Source organism: Mytilus galloprovincialis, chromosome 5, assembly GCF_965363235.1.
Source record: "Mytilus galloprovincialis chromosome 5, xbMytGall1.hap1.1, whole genome shotgun sequence".
Lineage (NCBI taxonomy): Eukaryota > Metazoa > Mollusca > Bivalvia > Mytilida > Mytilidae > Mytilus > Mytilus galloprovincialis.
Genome location: NC_134842.1, coordinates 61902593 through 61929144, shown reverse-complemented (window position 1 = coordinate 61929144; position 26552 = coordinate 61902593). Strand labels below are relative to the sequence as shown.

Genomic DNA, 26552 nt, shown 5'->3' with positions numbered 1-26552 from the left:
ATGTTGAAGGTTTAATGTGACTTTGAGTTTAAATATAGCAATTAAAGAGCTGTTCCTTTGCTTAATTTTTGTATGTGTTTTTTTTTTAATGTGCTTATATTCATTTTGTGTCACGGATCGATACCCCATATTCTTTTGTTTTTCTATGGGAAAAAAATGCTCCTATACAACAACAAAAATATTGGTATATTCTTTTTTCTTCGATTTTTTTAATAACGTAAATGATTTTTAATTTTAGGAATTAAACGAAAAAGAGAAGTGTAATATAAAATCTCTCGATTCTTTCTTCAAACACGATTTGTTATCATATGCTAATTACCCATATCATATTTTAATGACCACATACTGTGGCCATCATATAAACCTAATAAACATCCGAATGTAAAATTTCGCACGATAGATAATGACAAACAAACGACGGAAATTACATAATAAATCCACAGCGTGTGCATTTGACTCTATCTTAATATATTTGTCAGTACATGGAGGAAAGGTCCGTGTCAAATGTATTTTTAAAGATTAGGAACGCCGATTCAATTTCCATTTGTTTATTGTTTTTGTCGTGGTTGAAACGTCACCAGGAACATATCAGGATAGACACAGAAGTCTGTAAGTATCTATTTTATGTATTTATATATTAACATAGATATTATAAGCCTTTCATGTCTTCTGTTGACACATTTTCATAACTATATGCACCGTTTTAGTAGATCACAGATGTCCTTTTCGTACATAAAGAACCTCCCCGAAAGACACACCTCAGTCGAATCGTTCTTCTCAAATGAATGACTGAATGGTCATCAAATTAATACTTGTTATTGGCAGGCATTTTCGAATAATTCTTAAAAAAAAATGTATCAATTCTGACTGCAATGAATTTAAATGGTAAATAATATACATTCTATCTCGAGGGAAATGCACACACTTTAACAACAGTGAATTTTTCATAAATATTATATAAAATAGTAAAAGTGTAGCATGCATAATTATCATATGTATTAACCATGTTAACGATTAAACTCTGGAAGAAATATAGTCCAGCATAAATACAAATATACAGGCTTCAGCACATTATTAGCACCTGTCATTGGCAAAATCCCTTTTTTCTTATAGTGCTATAATCTGGATAACACACAGCTAATGTGTGCATTAACAATACCTAAGATATACTGCATCATGTGCATGAAGGGGGAGGGTTAATGGAAAAAATAAATTTTCTCAGAAAGGTTTCTCTTTCTTCAGAGGTTTATATGGAAAGTTGATGTCTAGATCTGTTGTGCAGTGTCATGTGGGTTTTTTTCCGCCTGTATGCGAGACATGATAGGTATTGCAACCCAACGGCGGTGGCGACGATGGAGTACACTATTTGTTTGAAGCATTATATTTCAGAAGTTAGACAACCTAAATGCTTCATACCTTATGTTACGAAGTTTCCGTCTGTCATATGTCCATTGTCCCGGTAACCTAATTTTCATGGTTTAATAACTGCTTGATACGTTTTGTTTTGTTAAATGAAAAACTTACTTATTATGAGTTAGGATAACTATGTTTGGTATATTGGTTCCTAGCAACATTTACATGTTCGTCAGCTCGTACATGTAGGGTTATCCTGACCTCGACCTTATTCCATGGATCAGTTATCAAAGATAAAGTAACTACTTAAGCAAGACCTATCTACTAGTAGATACTATAACTAGTAACCTGATTGTGAGGTGCACATATCCACCTGACAGGTTCCGTCTGACCTTGGCCTCAATTTCATGGTGCATTGGCCAATGTATATATATATATATATATATATAGTGTTTGTGGTTTGGTCTATCTCTCAGATACTTTAAGCAGTAGGACCACTATATAAGGTGTATCATGTATTGAATAATTGTCAGCTGGAAATGTCCGTCTGACAGGTCTCAATTGACTTCGACTTAATTTTTATGGTTCATTGGACATTTTTTAGTTGTGTGGTTGGGTCAATTTTTCGGGCATTATAATCAATAGGTCAATAATATGTAGTGTATGGAACAACTGTGAGGTGTCATGTCTATCTGTCGGGGTTAACATGACCTTGACTTGTTTGATGTTAAGATCCGATTCTCAGGTACTATTAGCAATATGACAACTATTATACCATGGAAGTATTATATTAACAGGAACTACTACGACCCGACTTCAAACGTTTCATCTGCGATGCCACGCGCAATTTAATGACATGTTAATTAGCTTGAAACATGGCACGTTATTTACATACCAGCGTGTGGTGCCCTACAATATTGTCATTCTCGATTGCTTTCGAGATTACGGAAATAAACGAAGAAATCGAAAGTTGTTATAAATTCTTAGGAAACAGCAATCGACAAACCTCGGAAGATTCCGTTACCCATAGGCGGATTTAGGGGGGGGGGGCGGGCCCCCCCTTTTTGGGAAAAAATTTGGTTGCTTATATAGGGAATCACTGAAGCGTGACTGGAGCGGGCCCCCTCTTAGGTCAGTCAGTGGGCCCCCACTTATGAAAATTTCTGGATCCGCCACTGTTACCCTACATCTGCATACGTGTGCCGATTGAGTGATTGATGGATTAATGCGAGTCATCATTAATTCTATTGAAAAACATATTGACGATGGAAATTTGTACCAACTTTATTGCATAAATGCCCCATTTTCATTGATTTATTTTTAGGTAGAAATTGGACTATATGTAATATATATCATTTCCTGCATATTTAAGACGATTGTAAATTATCGTTCTGATAAAATCAAAAGATCAAAGAGATTTTAGATCAATGTAGGAATTATTAAGCTTCGCTCTAAATCCAGGGTAAGATCATTGGTTGGTACATGTATATACGAATGTTCAGCTGAACCCCGATGTGTTGAGTTTTATTTTAGTACTGCGACTCAAGGATTTGTATACTGACATTTTACAAATTCTTGTGCGACTGTTTAATAATATTTACCAGTATCATTTGGACGGTTTCATTTGGTCGGATAGTGATAACATATTTTAGGGGACAGAAATGTATTATATAAATAGCTATATAACGTAGTTAGATCTCTGTTTTCTTCTGCTGTATTTTGTTGATTGGTACTTGCTCGATTAATTTTCGTATTGTAAACTGGAAATTTCTACTTTCCAGGATTATCCAGTAACTTAACCATATATATTACTCTAAACTTCACAGTTTTAATATTTATCAAATATATTTATTGTTAACCGGCGGTAACCGGAACACACCTTAATCGCGATTTAAACTTCCCCCACAAACTAATAAAATAATGTCCCTCACTATTTCAAATCGTTGTAGAATAATTAATTCTGGGCCGATTTTCATTTTTTATGCATCAGTCGATTTGTTTAAATAAGTTGTTCACGAATAAAGGTCTACCGACGCGATTGAAATAAATTAAGGTGTTTTCCGACAGGTAATATTGTTAAGGGCATACGATACAGTTTTGAACCTGTATTTACAAGTTGATGAAAATTTGCATATAGGCTATTTTTTACCTCCTTAAATCAAATATGTAATAAAAAATATACCTTCATGTGCTACTTTTTGAGTAAAATGAGTTCGAAATTTTGTATATTTGCTCAAAATTCGGATTTGTGGCCGTATTTTCTCTTTCGAAAGAAAGCCATAACTTTTTTGTTTTAAAAGATAAACACAAATTGTTTTTTGTTAAATAATCGGTAATTTCTGTATTTTATAAGTATCATTAAAAATTATGCAATTTTTATTCCGAAATAACTCTATATTTATCAAATGTTCATGGATAGAGGAAAACACGTCAATTTTTGCTGCATGTTTATCAAAATTAAAAAAATTGCGCTATTTACAGTTTTATAAAATTTGGGTCACATAATCTCCTTGCAAAATGAAACAAATTGCTGTTTTAAAAAATAGGGGTCCATGAACTCGTTTTCAAATTAAATCAGTTTGAATGATAAAAATCAGTCGAAAAATGCATCTTTTCCCGATATGTCATAGTTTGACGTCGCGAAAATAACATTTTACGTTAGCAACGTCATTACCTTCCCTGTAACTGTATCGTATGCCCTTAAGTTGTCTCGATTAAAACCACGTGATTGATAAGAAGTATCTCTGGTCAATTTATGTTAAATAATCGGTAATTTCTGTATTTTATAAGTATCATTAAAAATTATGCAATTTTTATTCCGAAATAACTCTATATTTATCAAATGTTCATGGATAGAGGAAAACACGTCAATTTTTGCTGCATGTTTATCAAAATTAAAAAAATTGCGCTATTTACAGTTTTATAAAATTTGGGTCACATAATCTCCTTGCAAAATGAAACAAATTGCTGTTTTAAAAAATAGGGGTCCATGAACTCGTTTTCAAATTAAATCAGTTTGAATGATAAAAATCAGTCGAAAAATGCATCTTTTCCCGATATGTCATAGTTTGACGTCGCGAAAATAACATTTTACGTTAGCAACGTCATTACCTTCCCTGTAACTGTATCGTATGCCCTTAAGTTGTCTCGATTAAAACCACGTGATTGATAAGAAGTATCTCTGGTCAATTTATGACCGCGGCATCGCAGATAGTCACAAAAGAAATTAACGACAGTGTACTAATTAGACAGTTTCCATATCTTTTCTACAGGGCTACCCGGGTTATAAATAAATGCTAATTAATCGTTGTAGTTCCTGTCAATATAATACTTCCATGATTACACACTGTAGTTGTGCATTGATATTGTTAAGTATACTGATAATTGTAGTAAAACCTCCATACTAAAGACTTTCAACATGATTTGAATGATAAGTAATAAAAAAAATGCGAGACATGTGCACTCATATTTTGGTTATAACATGTTTAAAGTGTTGACTGAATTACATGAACCTAAATTTCAATATATTTTTGTATCAGAGTGCTGAAGAAGCATCTTTAACGTTTTGAGAGGGGAATGAATATTTTGTTGAAGGGGGAGGGGAATGAATATTTTGTTGAAGGGAGAGGGGAATGAATATTTTGTTGAAGGGAGAGGGGAATGAATATTTTGTTGAAGGGGGAGGGGAATGAATATTTTGTTGAAGGGGGAGGGGAATGAATATTTTGTTGAAGGGGGGAATGTGTTGGGTACATTACTCACATTTTTGCCTAACGGAGCTGCTGTTCCTTTTGGAACATGTCTTACTTGTTTTCTGGTATGTTGAATGGGGTAGGTAAAAGTATTGTCAACACCACTCCTGTGTTTTGTTTAAGACTGAATGAAACATGTATTTAATTGTTATTTGTGTCTTCAGTTCGCTGTCTCCTAGACATGAACCATTCATCTATTTTAAGACTCTATGATTGATTGATTGATCATGACTGGCTGACTGTCCAATGGCAAATATTACATGCATATTCAGGAAGTTGGGAATGATACATGCCAATACTGATAAAAAATAAAGAAATATGCCTGAAGAAAAACAATAACAGAGTAAGTGTTCCTGCATTTTAAACTAAAATATTTCTTGTAGATTGAGAAAACTGTTATGAAACACCAGCAACAAAGACTATATTGTTATTCAGTCCTGACTTATTCCGTGTCTCTGAAGATGAAGATCAGGTATGTAATAATGAGGTTTTAATTTGACTTTTAAATTGTAAAAGTTTAATGAGTTATTGTAAGTTAATCCCTTTATTGTATAAAAATTCAACAATTACTGTCCAGGTGCATAATATAGCCATCTTTATCTTGCTGTATCCAGAGGCAATATATATAAGAAAATGTGGTATGGGTGCCAATGAGACAACTCTCCATCTAAGTCACAATTTATAAAAGTAAACCATAAAAGGTCAAAGTACGGACTTCAACACGGAGCAAGACTATTATTAACTACAATAAAGAGAGTGAATAATATTATATAAGCAAAATAGACATCATAATTAAGATTAAAAGAAAGAAAGACAATTTCTTCATCAAAGATTATAAATTTTGGTATGATAACTAAAAATATTAACGAAATGACTATTTTGATATAATTATTTAAATCGTATACCCAAACATGTCAAAAGGAAAACTTTTTTTTTCATATTTGAAATTGTTTTGAATGTTTCGTTATTTCTTTCAGATCAGGTCTATCCAGAAGCAAGAAACGGGACATTTTTTAGCACGTACATCTACAGAGAGAGAGACATGTTTAAAAAACAGATTTATTTTCAATTTAAGAAAAACCTGTTGAACTTTTACTATTTCTTATCTGTTTATTTTATACTTATATGTTGATATTTTAAAATTGCTGCACAGTATTTCTATTCAGTCCCACATAACAAAATCAGCTGAAGAAATTGATATTTTCATATTTCAAGGAAGTATCCTTTTGCATTGTTGATAGCAGATATATGTATTGTCTTAAGTTGGGTTTAAGAACAGTCACATCGCAACTTAAAATAAAATACATTTTTAAGAATGTTTCATGTAAATAGACATGAAAGATAGACATATATAAGAACACATTTTGTTATGACCTAAATGTATTTTCAAGGTAAATTTATTAAGTAAACTTATTTTTAAGAATATTATCAAAAACACCGCTGGTTTAAAATTAACTCATTCTATGAAGCCTAAACTAATCATACAGATCAGTGTATTTTTTCCATAACAAATTTTATATATTTTTTATAACCAGAATAAATTGATTACTGTACTTTAAAAAAAAAAAGATTTATATATCATAATACTTTTAACTCACATTGAATGTATAATAAATTTATTCTGTGTCTCCACCATAATATAATAACTACTTCCAGAATAAATTTATTTTACATATTATTATACAAGACAAAAATCACATTGAACATAGAATAAATTTATTCTGTGTCTCAACCTCAACATACAGATTACTTTACTTTCAAAATAAATTTATTTTATATATTATTATTATCATAAATCACATTGAATGTGAAATAAATTGATTCTGTGTCTCAGCCTCACCATACAAATAACTTCACATCAAAATAAATTTATTCTTTATATTATTATAATCATAAATGACATTAAATTTAGAATAAATTTATTCTGTGTCTCAGCCTCACCATACAGATTATTGGACTTTCAAAATAAATTTATTTTATATATTATCATAATCATAAATGACATGGAAATTCAATGTAGAATAAATTTATTCTATGATTTTCTTGAACTAATAATAGATATTAAGGCTCTATATAATAAATTTATTTTATAAATGATCATATACATAAAGCACCATGCATTTAGAATAAATTTATTCTATGTTTCATCCTTTACAGAGAGTTGACTGAAAATGGACAGCTAAGTGTTGAATTCAGTATAAATTTATTTTGAAATGTAACAAATAAATACTAATATAACAGAATTGTCTTTGTTTTTCATGATTTTTCCTCAAATACATGGGTTATAAAATAAATTTATTACGTTCTGGTCCAAATTTGGCCTCTAATTGCACTTGTCAGAAATAAGAGTGAAAAAAGAGGAAAATTGTTTTTTTCCTTTTTTATTCTGCTCTCAGTTTTTTACAGCATGACAGCACTTTTTACCCAACTCCCTCTCCAATATGATGGTAATTGTTAATTTAATTTTTCATAAAGTTTGGTTTAACATTTCTTGGATTAAACCATTACACACCAATTATAAACAAGAAACGTATCTTCTGAATTCAAAATAATTAATTGTTTTATCATATGAAATAGTTTTTTTACTAATACACTCAAAAGAAGCTTTACACACAGCATGTATTGCTTTCGTTGTTTGACTAGCGTTTTAACTGTATATTCAAACTGCTCGCCATGTATTAATCCGAGAATATTCCTTGTGCTTTTTAGCTTATGGCGGCGTCACACATCAACTTATAGCACCGACGTACGCCGGGCGTGGTAAAAAAACAATGTATGCTGCAATACGCTAGTAGTTTGGAGGCATTTAATTCGTAAAACATATATGAATCGTGTGCAAAGCGAGCTTTAAGCGTGTTTTGGGAGTACGATAACCGGGACATGTTATTATAGGGTGTGTCACTGAACATGTACACAGTTTTATGTAGGGGCAAGCTGAGGCCCACCAATGGGTGCGAGCTTTGGTCGCTGAATTGAAGATCCATAGGTGGCCTCTGCTCTTGGTCGGGTTAATGTCTCTTTGACATATTCCATTCTGAATTGTATTGTGTGTACAACTACGGGATTCACGTTGTTCTGTAAACTCAATAACATATGCCACTATATAAATGTCCCTGTCAGAGCAGGTTTCGTTGAACGGTGCGTTTTATACATTCACGGAGCGCTGAAACGACGACAGGCGTATGTTACTTCAACTTAGGCAATATCCTTCATCATAAATTAGTTCAATCGAAAATACCTCCTTATTTTAAAGACCAGTTTGTACCAATCATTTCTTATACCTATACCAAACCTATTGCAACTAAAATTTTCAATTACAAACACGTTTTGCAGGATCTCGATATTGACGACTTCAAGTCTAAACCTCCTGATTGCACTTGTGCTAGTTCCCAATTCACATATAATCCTGCTGGCCACGTTATTACCGGTGACCTCAACATTGTTAATAACACTTCTCTACGAAATGTGTTATCGAAAGGTCCGAAATATCGTGAGCCTAAATCCATCAATTGGAAATACAACTTTAAAATTTTGATGGATTCAGTTGAGGATTATGCCAGGCAATGCCGATCGGCGATGGGCTAAGCGCGAGAAGGAAGACGTAGACACTCTTTCCGACTGGATTAAGGTAGTGAGGTCGTTGATACAAATCAGAATTAAGAAACTGAATGGGTCTATCAATGCCCGTGCTACGCCAATCTTTAAAGACCCAAATATTGCAAAACACCTATCCTACCTCAATGACAAATATGTTGTTGTCCCCGCAGATAAATCCCAAAACAACATCGTTTTTTGAGTGTAAAACTCATTATATTGACTGCTTTATAAACGAATTAGGTATTGACAATTCACCTGGAAACTCAACATATACCCTCACGACACTTACAAAAGAGGAAATCTTGGATAATCATAGGTCTGTTCAGTGTTCCTTTGGAATTTCAACCAAAGATGAAGAACTGGATCTTCCATCACTGTATTGGATACCTAAACTACATAAGTTTCCTTACAAACAACGGTATATTGCTGGGTCTTCCAAGTGCTCTACGAAACCTCTTTCTAAATTATTAACATCTATTTTATCAGCAATCAAAGACGGGCTTCAAAGTTATTGTGAAACTGCCTATTCTAGAGGGGACGTGAATCAGATGTAGATACTAAAAAAATCCAAAGATCTTTTAGAGTACATACAATCTAACTCTCTTTCATCTTGCAACAGTATTAAAACATTTGACTTTTCTACTCTTTATACAAGTATTCCACATTCCAAACTGAGAGACAAATTGAAAGAGTTGGTATTGCTTTGCCTCATAAAAAAGAATGGCCAACGTAGATACAAGTATCTTGTCTTAGGGAGGGATATATCCTACTTTGTAAAGGATCACTCTGATTCAAACAAAAAATTCTCTGAAATTGATATTATCAAGATGCTTGATTTCTTGATTGACAACATATTTGTTAAGTTCGGAGGACGTGTTTTTCAATAGACTGTCGGCATTCCAATGGGAACAAACTATGCCCTCTACTTGCCGACTTGTTTCTTTATTATTATGAGGCTGACTTCATGCAGGAACTTCTAAGAAGAAAGATAAGAAGTTAGCAATATCCTTTAACTCTACTTTCCGCTATATAGATGATGTTCTTTCACTAAATAATTCAAAATTTGGTGACTATGTGGAACGCATCTATCCCATCGAGCTAGAGATAAAGGACACTATAGATACAGTTAAGTCGGCCTCATATCTTGACTTACATCTAGAAATTGACAATGAAGGTCAGTTGAAAACAGAACTTTACGACAAAAGAGATGGTTTCAGCTTTCCAATTGTGAACTTTCCATTTCTAAGTAGCAATATTCCAGCAGCACCTGCATACGGGGTATATATCTCCCAATTGATACGATATTCCCGTGCTTGCTTTTCTTATCATGATTTTCTTGATAGAGGGTTGCTGCTCACAAGGAAGCTATTAAACCAAGAGTTCCAAATGGTGAAGTTGAAATCATTCCTTCGTAAATTTTACGGACGCTATCACGAGTTGGTTGACCGTTATGGAATAACCGTTTCACAAATGATATCGGATATGTTCCTTACGTCGTAACTACAATCCCCGTCCCTTTCATGAATGTGACCTACCGAATTAGACTATTTACCGGATTTGTTATCACATAAGCAACACGACGGGTGCCACATGTGCAGCAGGATCTGCTTACCCTTTCGGAGCACCTGAGATCACCCCTAGTTTTTTGGTGGGGTTCGTGTTGTTTATTTTTTAGTTTTCTATGTTGTGTCATGTGTGCTGTTGTTTGTCTTTTTCATTTTTAGCCATGGCGTTGTCAGTTTGTTTTAGATTTATGAGTTTGACTGTCCCTTTGGTATCTTTCGTCCCTCTTTTACAAACACGTCTCGTATACGTCCAAGTAACAGTCCAAATAAAAGTCCAAGTAAAAGTCGAACGTTCTTGAGGCGTATACAACGTGTCATAAACTAGCGCGTGATACGATGCTTTTTGTCCGCAATTTGCTTTTTGGCCGCTTTTGCTTTTTGTCCGATAATTTTGCTTTTTGTCCGACACTTTTGCTTTTTGTCCGTTTTGCTTTTTGTCCAATAATTTAGCTTTTTGTCCGACACTTTTGCTTTTTGTCCGTTGCTTTTGGTCCGTTTTGCTTTTTGTCCGCTGATTTTGCTTTATGTCCGATATAAAAACGTGTATATTTTTGCAGGTTTTATTTTGAACTTCGAAAAATCATCATTAGGGTATCTTATTTAAAAAAAAATATGCCTGATTTATACCTCGCCTACCAACCAAGATGGCCAACATGACTGAAATAGAACATACGGGGTAAAATTAAAGTTGCGCTTGTGACGTATGTATTGCGAGCAAACAGGTATACATACCTGGATGCATTTCGACATATTTCAAACGTATGCAACGCGCGTCTAACGATTGCTCAGCGTTTCTCTTGCGTGCATCTAACGTATACAGACTTACTCAATTTTCTCTGTACCTCTGGTACACGTCGGTCTATACACCAATGTGTGACGCCTCATTACAGAAAATTAAGTAGATTGCAATCTATAAAATTAATATAAAATTCAACTCATTTTAATTTTTAGGAGGAAGTTTCTTACCCTCATAAGATGAAAAAAAAATATCAGGTATTAAAATTGAAATAAATAGGAGAACACATTTTATTTACTGTACTTTCACGATGTTCACTGTATAAATACTGAATATATAGTGTTGCCCGTCGGAAGTGTCAATTTTCCCATTAATTGCTTTAGTGAGAAAAGAGATTTCGTAATTTGAATGTAATTTCAAAATGAAAATACTTTCCGAAAAAATACTTTCAGTAAATATAAGCCGTGCGTTCTTTTCGTGCATTTTTTAGTTATTGGAACATAACCAGAAATCGACTTCAAGTGATCTCACCATACAAAAGTAAAACTAACACCATTTCGGGACGGTGGTATGTTCAGTAAAAATTTCAAATGTATGGCAGTTTTCTAAGCAAATGTAAACGTTAAAAAAACAGAGATTTCATTGACATCTAATGACCAGTTATCACCAAAGCCTTATAAATCTTTTATTTTACACAAATATGATCAATGTATGGAAAGAGTAGAAATGAAACTTTCTGTAAAAACCTAAGATTAACCCTTTGTATAAGGAATTAATGTATCCTGTGGTTTTTGTTTTATAGGTTCTCTGGTTCATTCTACGATATAAAAGAACTAGAAAAAATAAGCTATTTAGCTTGTTTTTAAAATCTGAACAATTTTAATCAAAATGTTTTACTTTAATTTACTGGAAATTACAAAAATCTTTTTATCTAGGACAGAACAGAAAGTGAGTAAAGAAAATAAGCTACAAACTGGTTATGATATTTTAGTTCAGTGCATTAGAGTCTAACACTAATCATCATTAAAAATATTTTCACAGACAAAAAAAGGAGAAGAGGCTTTGACCATCAAGCAATAACCAAAGCGGTATTTGCTCCTACTTTTCATGTATATTCGTACATCCGTGTTGTTGCATTTGATCTTTCTTATCTCATAATTATTATGTGTGCTGTTGTTATTTCTTCTTCCTCTTCATACAGTTGTGTATAATTGGTATAGTGATTACTGTTATTTCATGCTCGGCTTTAGTAAGAAGTCGATCTGACTTGTGATGGCCTTTGTAGCACTTGATTGACCCGCGAAACGTCAGAGAGAATTCGTTTTTATGTGTGTTCGAATGTTTGAGTCAATACTGTTGTATACCTCTGATGTAGGATTACACAGTTTGTGCTGCTAGATCCAAATTATTGTCACATTAACCAATTATATGTGTTGCTCACCTAATTCTGTTACTCTACTTTACCCCCCCCCCCCCCCCGATTCCACTCGGAAAATCTTGTACCAAGTCAAGCAACTGACAGATTTTTTTTTCATTTGTTTTGTTGGTTGATATAGGTAAAGTTTAACGTTTAAAATTGTGAGGTTCGATGTATTTTTATTTCCCCCTTTTTAAATTTACCTTGGAGTTTAGTATTTTTGTTGATATATTAGTTTCGACGAAAACTGTCTCTTCAATAATGTTGAGAACAACATATTTGAAAATTCAGAACCTTATACAAATAAAAGAGCTAATAAACAAAAAAGGACAAAAACACCACATATTTGAAAAAAAAATAATTAGTACAATAAAAATAAAGTCTAAAGATTAATGTAGCCAAAATGCCAAACGTTACGAAAGAACCTGTGTGTTTGTACTAGCCAGCTGTGTTACGAGGACTAAGGCTTATTAATATCAGTTCAGTTAATATTCCCGTTTAAAATTTGGTAAAAACGGTAAACTATATTCAAAATTAAAATTTGTTTAAAATGTATCTCGATTCCCGGAGGTTACAAAGTGATTTTCTAATGAAAACTATGCTCTCCGGGCCCAAATGAAATATCACGGTTGAAAAAGAGAATTTCTAGCTAGGTATGTGTTACGAGAGTCATAATGATATAAAGATTCCTGGTGTGGTGGGAGTGTGATGAGCATGAGGTAAATACTAAGTTACTTATAAGTGATTGTGCTATAGAAGTACTTCTTTATTTCAGTCGGTTTCTGCGCAGCCTTGTATCATAGAGGTCCTGCGTTCGAGTCCCGGATGCGAAAACGTGATTTTGTAATGAAAACAAGAAGAGATCGACGGGGAAATGCTTTGCGGTACCATTTAAGATGATGATCAGAATAAAGAACAATGAAATATAGCACAAAGACATATAAATAAAACTGTTTTACAATTAGAAAATTGAAACTGTGTGTTCCGATGAATCATGAATAAAAATGAGGCTCCCGCAGGGTCAAAAAACGACCTGCGACCTCCAGGCTTTTTAGAGGCGACTTCCGACCTGAGGGCCTTTTAAAAACGACCTGCGACCTGTAAAATTTGGAAAAAAACGACCTCCGACTTCACCCACACTAAAAACGACCTTGCCATTTTTGGCGCCATGTTTTCCTTTGTGGTCCTTTGTTGCTATTACGGTTATCTGACAGATCGGCAAAACGGTGCGCAGTTACTTGTTCTCTGTTTCAGCCTATTTTCCCCTATCCCCCATGACTGTATGCCAGAGAATTGTGTCGGAAAACTACGTTCTTCCAACCAGTAGAACTAGATCGGGAAGAATAATCGGCTGGCGTCATGACCGATCTGATGAAATAAAAAGTGAAATTACAAAAATACTGAACTCAGAGAAAAATCAATTCGGAAAGTCTATAATCACATGGCAAAATCAAATAACAAAACGCATAAAAAACGAATGGACAGATCGGTCATGACGCCAGCCGATTATTCTTCCCGATCTAGTTCTACTGGTTGGAATGTAACGAAGAAGCACAAAAAGGCATACATCAAATTTAACATCCTCATTTTGTTTATATTATACGATTTAATTTATCTATGTAAAATGCACCCATAAAGGATGGAGGGTTTTAAGTACTGGTGTAAAATTGCGCATTTGAAATTCGCACAGGTAGACATGAAATAATTGTGTCGTTCAAAGTATGACGGGATACATAAATACAGTCACGTAAAATAGATATAACAAAAACAGACTTAACAGTAAAAGTAATAATAAGAAATAAAATAATAGTGTGGTTCAAAGTATGATGAGATACATAAGAACAGAGTCACGTCAAATGTGTATCACAGAAAACAGACATAACATTAAAAGTGATATTAATAAATAAAATAATTTTGTCATTCAAAGTATGACAATATACATAGGTACAGAGTCACATCATAAAATAATTTTGTCGTTCAAAGTATGATGGGATACATAGGTACAGAGTCACATCATAAAATAATTTTGTCGTTCAAAGTATGATGGGATACATAAGCACAGAGTTACGTCAAGTAATATTAATAAAGGCAAATAAAAGAATAGAACAAGGACAAATGAAAGAACTATAAAACACGTAGTTAACATGATAAACAACATCAGTACGCAGAATCTATACATCAAGACCATCGTGTATTATTTGTGAAGTTGATACAGAATATTTATCAACAAGAACTTGGTACCTGCCGATGAACTTTTTTAGAAAAAGGACGTGACGTTCTTTGACATACCCCTGGTTCATCAACTTTCTACTCAGACACTGATGAGTAGGAGCTGCAAGCTCTTGAATATCGAGTAAGTTGGGAAATATATATCCCATATGCAGGTGAAGTTGGTATATTGCTACTAAGGTGGGGAAATTTATAATTTCAAAATTAAAATCGTCTCGTTTGTCATAGATTCTGGTACTGAGATGACTGTGTAAGTCAAATTCGAGATGTAGGTCTAAAAATGAGGCGGAGGAAGCCGTGTCTGATGTTTCTTTAATCTCTAGTTCTGGGGGGATATATTAATGGAACCCAATCAGAAAAGTTCGGATTATTTATAGACATCATCAATATATCTGAAAGTGAAATTAAATAATCTGGCTTCTTTGATCTTCTTGTTTTTGACAAGTGTCTGGAGGAACTCCGATTCATATGAAAATAAGAAGAGGTCGGCAAAAAGAGGCGCACAGTTTGTTCCCCGCAGTAGAGAAGTATTACATGGTTGGGTATCCGTCCGTACTTCCATCTTTCTGACCATCCGTCACATATCCAGATGAAAGCTTGAGAACGGATCAAAGATTTATTTCATTTGTTCCCAATTGGTTAAGCCCTAGTCCCACTATGGGGAAGCTGTTGTGAAAGTGGAATAAATAAACTTAATAAGTTATTAAAGAAATCTGCTAGGGTTATAGTAGAAGCTGACATAATGACATCATCCAGTTTATTGTTTAATAGTTTACGCTGGTTAAATGTGGAAAAACGCATTCAATACCAAAAGGCAATACTTGTATTTAAATCATTAAATGGTATGGTTCCTAACTATTTACAAGAAAATTTTCATTTTACTGATAATCAAAATTATAACTTACGTTCATCTGATGAAAAACTATTAAATCTTCCAAAAACAAATTTTTTAAAGAAAACATTTACATATTCATGTTCTCAAATATGGAACAGTTTACCAAATGAAATAAAAATGAGTAATACACTTGTATCTTTTAAAACAAAATGTTACAAATTTTTCATCAATTGTGCAAATTAATATGCTTTTTCATTATTATTTAAATACAATTGTATATTGTGTATAATATAACTTTATAATACTCTATGTACTTATAAATATGTTATTATTATTTTGAGGACTCTCAGGAAGATTAGTTTTTTACTAATGGGATCATCCTCTTGAAATAAAGATTATTTATTTATTTTATTTAGACCACGATCGCACTACGCTCACGCGATCTAATACCACAGTCCAACTAGGTCACGATCGCATTAGGATCTGTGAAAAAAATGCAGATTTGATGATCGTAGTACGATCGTGTAGATCGCAGTAAGGTCGTATCACGGTCGTGGTGAGGTCTTCAAGATCGAGATGAACGTGGCCAACTTTGAACATGTTCAAAACAATCGTGGTGCGGTCGTAGCAAAATCAGGTCGTAGTAGAAACGTAGTGAGAGCACACTAAGATCGTAGTAAGATCGCAAAGTTCGCTGTACCATAGTAGCGAAAGCGTGATTCTATTCGGAGAAACTGCGCTACGATCTCTCACTACGAACACCACGTTCTCACCGCGACCCAATTATGCTTCCACTATGACTATACCACGCTGTTCAAGACCATAGTACGATTTTAGCAAGCTCTTGCCGTCCTCATCACGACCTGACTACGTTCATACTACGGCCATCATTCTCATTGTCATTTTCACATAAAATATATTAAATCTCTCCAGGTTTTGTTTGTATGTAATAATTAGGACTTCTTGGCCATTTTCTTTAACGGCTCAACCATGCTTCTCGTTTTATATAGATTAGACCGTTGGTTTTCCCGTTTGAATAGTTTTACACTAGTAATTTTGGAGGGCCTTTATAGCTTGCTGGTCGGTGTGAGTGAAGGCTCCGTGTTGAAGGCCGTACCTTGGTCTGTGATGGTTTACTTTGATAAATTGTTACTTGGACGGAGAGTTGTCTCATTGGCACTCATACCACATCTTCCTATATCTATTGACACATCTGTGTCCTCTCTGCTATCGTTCACTAAAAAATAGTTATTTCAGCTTTATAGACCAGCTTTGTAATTTCATGATTTTTTACTAACAGAGCTTCCAATGCCTCTAAATCAACCCCTACCACCACGCCCACGTGTTTTAGTAGATTTTGGTGGCATGACTATTGTTTCCGAGAAATTTACGTATTAATCAGAAATAGAAGGAATGGAACTGCATTAAACTATTTAAACCACTGGGTCGATGCCACTGCTGGCGGACGTTTCGTCCCCGAGGGTATCACCAGCTCAGTAGTCAACATTTCGGTACTGACATGAATATCAATAATGTGGTCATTTTTATTAATTTCCTGTTTACAAAACTTTGAATTTTTCGAAAAACTAAGGACTTTCTTATTCCAGGCATAGATTACTCTCAATGCTCTTCAACTTTGTACTTGTTTCGTTTTATAAATATTTCGATATGAGCGTCACTGATGAGTCTTATGTAGACGAAACGCACGTCTGGCGTACTAAATTATAATCCTGGTACCTTTGATAACTATTGATATGGAATATGATGTTGACGTTATTGCTGAGAATGTAGTAAGATCGCGGAATGAACGTAGTATAATCGTGGTATTAATCTATTTCTTAATAATTACATGAGATGTATGTTTCATTAAGATACTTTTAATTCTGATTGGCTAACTGCACATCACGTGTTATTCCTTAAGCAATTTTATGACTCAATAAAAAGTGCACAGGTGAATTAAATAAAACAATTATAAAATTCGTGTTTTCATAATCATAGCTAAAAAATGTAATTTTAAGTATTGAATGCTTCTATTTGTAACTTCATAGGGTTGTAAAAACGTTGACCGTGCGCACATGTTTAGAATGAAGCCCATCCGCGCTTCATACAAAATGTACTTCGGTCAACGCTTTTACACCCAAATGAAGTTACAAAAAGAAGCATTCAATTCTTAATTTATACATAGATTTATCGGAAACAATACAGTCATGCCACCAAAATCTACTAGAACGTTTGGGCGTGGTGGTAGGGGTTGATGTAGAGGCAGACGGAGTTCTGGTAGTAACCGAATCCTGATCAAGCAGAGATGTCAGACCAACCAATTCAACCTAAATTACAACATATGGCTTGTCCATGAAGCTCAATTGGGATGACGATATTTCAGTGAACGATAGCAGAGATGACACAGATGTGTCATTATATATCAATAGATAAAGGAAGATGTAGTATGTGTGCCAATGAGACAACTCTCCATCCAAGTAATAATTTATAAAAGTAAACCATAACGATTACAGGCCAAGGTACGGCCTTCAACATGGAGCCTTGGCTCACGCTGAACAGCAAGCTATAAAGAGCCCCAAAATTACTTTTGTAAAACTATTCAAACGGTGAAACCAACTGTCTAACATATATAAAAACGAGAAGCTTGGTTGAGCTGTTGCAGAAAATGGACAAGAAGTCCTAACCCAGAATTATATATACAAACAAACAAAACCTGGAGAGATTTAATATATTTTATGTGAAAATGACAATGAGAATAATGGTCGTTGTATGAACGCAGTTAGGCCGTAAGAAGAGCGTGATGAGGACGACAAGGGGTGTGCTAGAATGACAGTGGCGTAGCTTGCCTTCTGTTTATACCGAGGCAGGGGTCAGGGGGCTATGTCCCCCTGAAGCTATAGAGGTTTTTACAATTTGAACAAGAAAAAATCGTTAAAAATAGTTGCTGTTACATGTTATTTCATCATAATAATGTTAATTATATGCCTTACTAGTCTATCTATACTCAAAGCTATAAAAATAACAAAATACGTGAAGGTATCACATTAGACAACCAAAGAAAAGTCAGTTTCCTGACTTGCTAGCAGTTACAGAAAGCAGGAACATATATATATTGACATACTGTTTCCAGCAGAAAGCCAGCTCAAATGCCTAATGCCTCCCAATATATTTCCAAGCCGTAGTACACTCTAATGGTCTATCAGCTAGTTTTCAAAAGCGCTCTAGTTAATGAGTTTGTGTTACACCCCAGGGTATCGCGATTTTTTTTGATAGAATTCATCTTCATTATCTTATTGATAAAATACAAGGTGTTAGACTAAAAAAAGTGTCCAAAAGAGGTTTAAAAACGTCCCTTTAAATGGTCCCCTTATTTAGCTATCACAAGTAAGTAATTTTTAATTAAAATTTTCAATATAAAGCGATTAAAAAAAATTAAATGATAGGTTTAAACAACTAAAACAGATATAAAACTATCATATTTAATGTAACTCTGAAGATTTTTTGTTTAAAAAAAATGTTTATTTACATTATAAACAATCTGATTTTTTTAGTTAAAATTAAGGCATATTTTCGTAATGCAATTATCCGTTTTTGTGAATTAAAATTTAAAATTGACCGGTATGCAATGTTTAAACTATTTGCAGTATTTATATATCGTCTAAAATATGAATTATTCAATAAAACATATGTACGTGCAAATACTCGTGAAATACCGGAAATCATCACATTACCGTCTTCGATTCAGTCGATAATATATTCATACCTGAGTGCACACATAAGAACTTTAAGCTTATTAATTTGCAACTGAAAACAAACATTTAATTGATGAGTATGTTGTTTTTGTGAGACAAATTATTTTATAAGTAAATGTGTTAAAAAATATTTATAAAAAAATGACAATTAAAGTTATTTTTTTGTGTTCTGAAAGGGTGCACTCTATCGAACTCAATAAAGGTGTGCTTGTTTTCATTTTGTGTTTTAGCTATGTCGTGATTGAGTTAAGATTGTTAAGCCATTTAATCGACAAACATTGCTTTGAAAGAAGGTCAAATAGTCAGTTGGGGAATTTGTTAAGACTTTTTACTTTCTTTGGCACAAAACTATGTCGATTTGACACACCGTCTAGTTACTATTTATTTGCTTTTCGTAATGTATACATTGTTCCTCATTTGATAGTGTTTTGTTCCCATTTTCTTTCCTTCTTGCTTGGATATATTGCTTACAATAGAGCAAACATTGAACAGAGATACAAAAACAAGAGGTGGCATTGTTGGTTTCAGTTAAAATCAAAGTTTTACTAAATGTTGGTTGTTAAATCACATGAAAGAGCTTCAATATCATTAAAATGTCGAGATTTGGCAGGAATTGTTTACCCTGAAACATCCGCACAAAAAGAACTTGAAAAACTCAAATGAAGCGAGAAGAAACTGACTATTAAAATTGGTTCAGACACTGCAAAGGTGGACAAATCCATTTGAAACATTTAAGCAGTTATCTGGCTTTTCCTCGGGTACTGTTGCTTCTTCGGAATTAAGGTGCGACCTTCCAAAAGCGTATGAAAAGGGAAAGTCGGCATCAGAAAATGTCATTTATGAACGGCTTATTCAAAAGTCAACCAATATCTTCAAACTAATCAAAAGACAATCATTGATTACATTTTCAACAAAGGAAATAAAAGGTTAACAGTTAATGGGTGATAAGAACAGCATCATATTGAAAGCAGATAAAAATCTTTTTGGTAGCGTGCATGTCATAGCCCAGACTAGACAGTTGGATATACGAGAGGTACTCCAGTTTGAATTATGTCCTCTTCCATGGTCTCTTGCAAACGTTGATGATACACCTGTAAAGACAAATAAATCTGTCCTAGGTGGTCTTTAAGAAAAGGACTTTGAACAAATGCAAGTCATTCCTGAGGAAAGCATGTGGATATTTGATGGTACGGCAGTTATTCAATCCTTTACTTGGATACCAAGTACTTTTTCTGATTTGGCAATTGTTGTTTAATAAAACACCCTTTTAGTTTCAGAAAGAGCTCAGCGCATTGATTTTGTCACTGATCAGTATCCCACAATATCCATAAAAAATTTAGAACGGGATCGCAGGTCCTTGGGAGGTCAAATCATTACGACAATTTCTAGATCAAAACAATCTTGTCCTCTGCAATTGAAGACATTTTTGTCAGTTGGTAGACTAAGACTAATACTATTGGTATAATAGTCCCAGTTTATTTGTATCATATGGAAGTATGTGCCACAAAATATATGTTGAAAATGAAATAGTGACAAGTATAGAATACATTGTGCTTCTAAGCATACAGGAAGAAGCCGACACAAAGATGTTTCTTCATGCAAAACACGTAGCTGACAAAGGTTACGATTCAATTGGTATAAAATCGTCTGACATGGATGTGGAAGTATTGGCCTGCTATTTACAGAATTATATCAGTTCTAATATTAATATTCCAATTGCAGATTAATAAATGTGCAATTATCATCTACTGCCCCCAACAAAAGATGAAATGTTAAAGCACATTAAACGAGCCAACATTCAGGCAAAGATTTTGAAATCTGCTCTTCAACACTACACTGTTCCATCGCCAAATAACCATGGTTAGATTGTTAAGAACGATTTGATCAGCATCAATTGGCTAGACCAACTGCCAGTGTTAGATGCTTTATTGATACTGATAAGCTGCCACCAAAAGATCTTCATGTGTTCGACAAGATTCCCCAAGGTGACTGGGGTATAGAAATATGGTCACTTGGTCTTCTCCCGACCGGCAGTAAAACGCTTGCTAAAGTGGGGCGTCCGTTTGGCTGTGCGGGATGTATCAAGTTCGCAGTCACGTCCGGTCAGAATGGGGACGTTAAATCCGATGCCTCGTGTAAAGAGAGTGCCACGCTCTTTGCACGTTAAGAACCCTTGCAACAACTCTTTGAAGGGTCCGTAGGTGGCATGTTGCAAGGCAAAATTTCTGTCACTATCCAATTTACCCTTATTTTCTAGTGGCAGTCCAAATTTCCCCGACCATCATCCTAGATGGCCTATATTACAACAACCTACCTATTGTATTTATTGTGAACTTGTTCTCGTCCTGAATATGCATGAAATATTTGCCACTGGACGTTAAGCAACAAATTATCAATCAATCGACAAGATTTATCCTGTAGAGATGGCTGCAAATGTACGAATGCTTGTAGCAACAAGAATAATCAAATCGTTGATATGGCTGACGATGACGACGAAGATGATGAAGATAATGGTGATGATAATTCGGTAGATGGCGTTGACGAAAATGAAGATGATTCTATGGATTGACCTTCTTCGTGACCTTAAAATGTGGTGATCCTGTTGTTAAACGAACTTTAATATAGATCTTGAAACCCTGACAGTTCTTTTATATTTTTTAGTACTATGTGTGTTTTTTAATGACTGTGATGTACATTGCTTATGTTTGTCTTTGTCATTGATTCCATGTTTTTTCCCTTTCTTACCTTTGAATTTTGTTCAACTGCCTTTAGTTACTTGATGCTCTATGTTTCAATGTAAAAAAATATACTTTTTTTTATCAAGAAAACTAATATGTATGCTTTGTTTCATTCAAAATCATGGATTTTGGATATTACCCTCCCCCTTTTTTTCTTGGTCCTATACGATTTTAAAATCAAATAAAAATTAGCCTCCGTATTAATAGCTAGGATATGATTTGTTCAATTTGATAAGAGAAATAGTACCGAATACTTGGTTATATTTTCTTTTTTCTGTATATATGGATTCAACAAAGATTTTGATATACTCTTAAATAAGACCCCTTTTAACCCCTTTTGGACACTTTTTCAAAAGTCTAACACCTCTTAAAATATTCTTCAGACATTACTCTTTAGATTTATACAAAAAAAATTGCGATACCCTGGGGTGTAACACAGAACTGAACTTTTACCTTACCAGCTGATGGACTATAATACAGTTGGCTGTACCTCACACGTCATATCACAAGAAATCATGACCTTGCTTGGTTGATAGAAGAAACCTGTACACAATGTTCAATACAGAAAAAAAAAAAAAAAAAACAAACGCAAATATTAAGGTTTGTTTGTAATAAGTTTTGTGATGATCATTAATTTTATTTGGTCGTAGGTCACGAATCAACGAATTATAGATAATCACCACAAAATGACAGCTGGATTGAACAAACGAATTTCAGGATAAACTAGGAGAAAAACATATGCTACATGTAAAGTGTAGCACGGCACTTGTTTTAGTGGTGTATTCCTTCGAAGGTCTTGAAATTACATATTGAATGATTTTTAACTTTTTTTTTCATTCACGATGAACATGACAACCGGCGAATAACTAACATTTACTTTATTCTGAAGTCTTCATTATAAATGAACAGTATTTGGTTGATTTTTTTTTATATATAAACTGACATTATGTATTATTTTCTGTAAACTATAATATATAAATGCATATTTTGTTTTGTTTAGTACCAAAGACAATGAACATAGTCGTAGGGGAACATGTCAACGGTTATAAATGAGGGTTTGAATCCTTAGAATGGGATTATCAAATATTTATTTTTTAATCATTGTCGCCCATAATTTGATTTTCCTTTATTTTATAATTTAGTACCATTTTAAATCCATATTCTTTTAAATTTAAATTAATTTCAGGGCCGATTTTTCTGTTTTCTTAAAAACTCACCCAGGCCCTCATATACTAGAAATTATTCTGACACAAAATTAACTAATTGACATAATTCAATGGTAAAGTGATTTGATCGGGTGACTCTGAGTTGCATCATCATCTATTCTACTCACTGTTTTCGCTTGCAATGGGGTAGGACAAAATAAATCTGTTCTCGATTTCCTTTTACATGTTTTACTCTGACAAAATTGAGTTACAGAAAACTACCGTAAAGGGTATTTCCAAGTAGAGGAGGGGAAATTAATTCAAATGTTCCCATAAGTCTTGAATAATATGCAAAGGGTATGAATCAATAACCGCGCCAACAAGACATAACAAGTTGCTACATTATTGTTTAGTAGCCAGTTTGCTGCAATAATCATTTTAAAAAAGAAAATACAGTGAAGGAAAATATTTTTTTTTTACCGAGGCAACAGTTGCCTCAACGTAAGCTACGCCCCTGAGTACAGCAGCTGTGTTAATATAATTACATTAGATGTATGTTTCATTATAATACGTTATTCTGATTGGCTAATTGCACATCACGTGTTATTCCTTAAGCAATTGCATTACTCAATAAAACTTATCATTCATGATAACACGAGGTCCCACAATAAAGTGCACAGGTGAATTAAATTTTGATAAAATTCGTGTTTTCATGAACCTAGTTAAAAAATGTAATTATAAGTATTGAATGCTTCTTTTTGTAACTTCATATGGTTGTAAAAGCGTTGACCGTGTGCACATTTTTAGAATGAATTAATCGCTTCCGCGCTTCATACAAAATGTACTTCGGTCAACGCTTTTACCAGTTTACACCGCAATGAAGGACAATCACGGAAGTTACAAAAAGAAGCATTCAATTCTTAAATATTTTTGAAAGAAGTTGCAGTATAAATACCATTACCTACATGTTTTAAATGTATTATAACAGTGATAGCAGTAACCCCCTTCCATATTTTATTTCCGATCTTTCACGAAGAATGCGCTAGTTTACTGTTCCCGTTTTCGACCTTAATTTGATAACATGCAGATACGAAATGACCTTGATCAGTCATGAAATTATTTTAAAACGGTGATCGAGAAATTCAGCTGGAAGGAAGGACACGTCATGCATATCATGGTTGTAAGTGAATTAATATTCAAAGGCGCTTCAGTTATTGGGTCAATTTGCATGGGAGAAAAAAACTTTATTCAGTCTAGACTATTGTTTTCCTCTCCCAACTTTCTATTTTTATACACTCACAAACACTGCTAGTGCTATGCCTATGTTGACCTATGTTGTTTTGTTGAATATCCATAGACCCATAGGACAATACTAAAACGACGGTTTTAGGTTGCAGGGACGTATCCAGCCATTTTTAGAAGGGGGTTCCTAAGCCAGCATAAAGGGGGTTCCGACTATAAAGTCAAATCAAATAATCAAATCAAATCAAATATGTTTATTTCCTAATCAAAGGGCCCTTACAGGCATATCAATTACAAACAAATAAATCATAATAGACAAAACATAAATACATGTTTAGAAACAATATGTAATTGTATATAATTAAACATTATAATATGATTCATATAAAAACAAAAGAACAGTATATATATAATACGACATTGTCAGTTCAGCAAAAGAAAGATAACTCTTCACCAAATAGTATCATTAAAACCTGTATTAATTTTTACTTGACAGTATTATTTCTCACTTCTAAGTTTAAAGTTAAATATTTGCATAAAAACTATATGTCCCCATTCAAATGCATTGATTGTCCAAAATAAAAGGGGGGTCCAACCCTTTCTGAATCTGCCATGGGCATGATGGGGTTGGACATAAAAAAAAATTGTACGGATTATTGTAAGGAGGATCTAGAGTGAACTTGACGAAACAAGAGGTTATTTATTTACGGAGATTTTATACAGAATAGTATAGAAAACCATCAGGATCAAAAACAAAGGAATGACCAGGTCCACTTGTATTTTTGTCCATCTGATGAGTTAAGCCTTTTTCAACTGATTTTTATAGTTCGTTCTTATGTTGTAATGTTATACCACTGTCCCAGGTTAGGGGGAGGGTTGGGATCCCGCTAACATGTTTAACCCCGCCACATTATTTATGTATGTGCCTGTCCCAAGTCAGGAACCTGTAATTCAGTGGTTGTCGTTTGTTTATGTGTTACATATTTGTTTTTCGTTCATTTTTATTACATAAATAAGGCCGTTAGTTTTCTCGTTTGAATTGTTTTAAATTGTCTTATCGGGGCCTTTTATAGCTGACTATGCTGTATGGGCTTTGTTCATTGTTGAAGGCAGTACGATGACCTATAGTTGTTAATGTCTGTGTCATTTGGTCTTTTGTGGATAGTTGTCTCATTGGCAATCATACCACATCTTCTTTTTTATATTGACACAAGTGCAGAATTTCAGAACGTCTCTAGTTTTTACATCGAAAGTCATAAAAAAAACAGAAACTGAAAGTAAACAGTTGTTTTGAAGACGCAGTTGTCATTTAGTCATCTTAAACATGCTGAAAATGTCAGTAGTGCATACATTTCAGGCTAAAGACAGTCACATTCATTTAAAAAGTATTTTGAAAGCAGACGATGGAACTATTTCAGGTTTCATGGGTTTGGGATACGAGTAGATTATCACAAAGTTCATTTCTTGACGACCTCAGACCTGTTTACTTTCGCTCTTTTTTTTGTAAAATGTCATTTATTTTTAAAACCGAACCAGGCATTCTGTAATTATGAAAATCTCTGTTCTTTGGTAATTTGGCTTATGGATAGTGGTATCAATATCAACTCCTACATCATTGGCGGATCCAGGGTTGGAACCCCCTTTTTTTTGGCAGATCAATGCATTTGAATGGGGACATATAGGCATCTGCAATGGACAGACAATATAAAATTCTGTTAGAGCATAGAAGTTCTAAGAATTCAAGAAAAGAAGATACATGTAGGATGATTTTTTTTACTTGCACACATAAAAAAATCGGAATGTCTAAGGGACATAACTAGGCCAATTTTTTTTTTTTACCTAAATAAGTAAATAAAATACACTTGTATAAGAAGCCTACAAATTTACTTATAAAAGTATATTAATATTTACTTACTCAAGTAAATAAAAATAACTTGTACAAGTAGTACCCCTGACTGGCAAACCACTACATAATAAAATAGTTGATACAGTACCCAAAGGAGTCCGAACATGTGACAAATTCCAAAACCTCATCTTCAAGTACATCCTTAAGTTGCAGTATAATAAACAATATTATGTTAAAGTTCAATGTCAACAAAATATAATTGTTTTGTATTTAGCACAAAACTGCCCTTACTCAGGGGAAGGGCTTGGTAAAACCTCACTCTTCCCCAGTTTCTCAGCCTCATAC

General features: G+C 33.8%; 1 protein-coding gene and 1 long non-coding RNA gene across 3 annotated transcripts in view; both read left to right on the top strand.

Moving 5' to 3' along the window:
• The first annotated feature begins 270 nt into the window (after nucleotides 1-270).
• LOC143074630 (uncharacterized) lies at nucleotides 271-7348 on the top strand. The gene is made up of 3 exons (XR_012977977.1): nucleotides 271-609; nucleotides 5489-5577; nucleotides 6083-7348. It is a non-coding gene; the product is annotated as an uncharacterized LOC143074630 (long non-coding RNA).
• A 16823-nt stretch (nucleotides 7349-24171) lies between these two features.
• Nucleotides 24172-26552, top strand: part of LOC143076203 (uncharacterized) — a 144432-nt gene continuing 142051 nt past the window's right edge. For both annotated transcript variants that reach the window (XM_076251898.1, XM_076251899.1), the window contains exon 1: nucleotides 24172-24299. The gene's annotated coding sequence lies outside the window, so the exon portion shown is untranslated. The remainder of the gene's footprint in view (nucleotides 24300-26552) is intronic.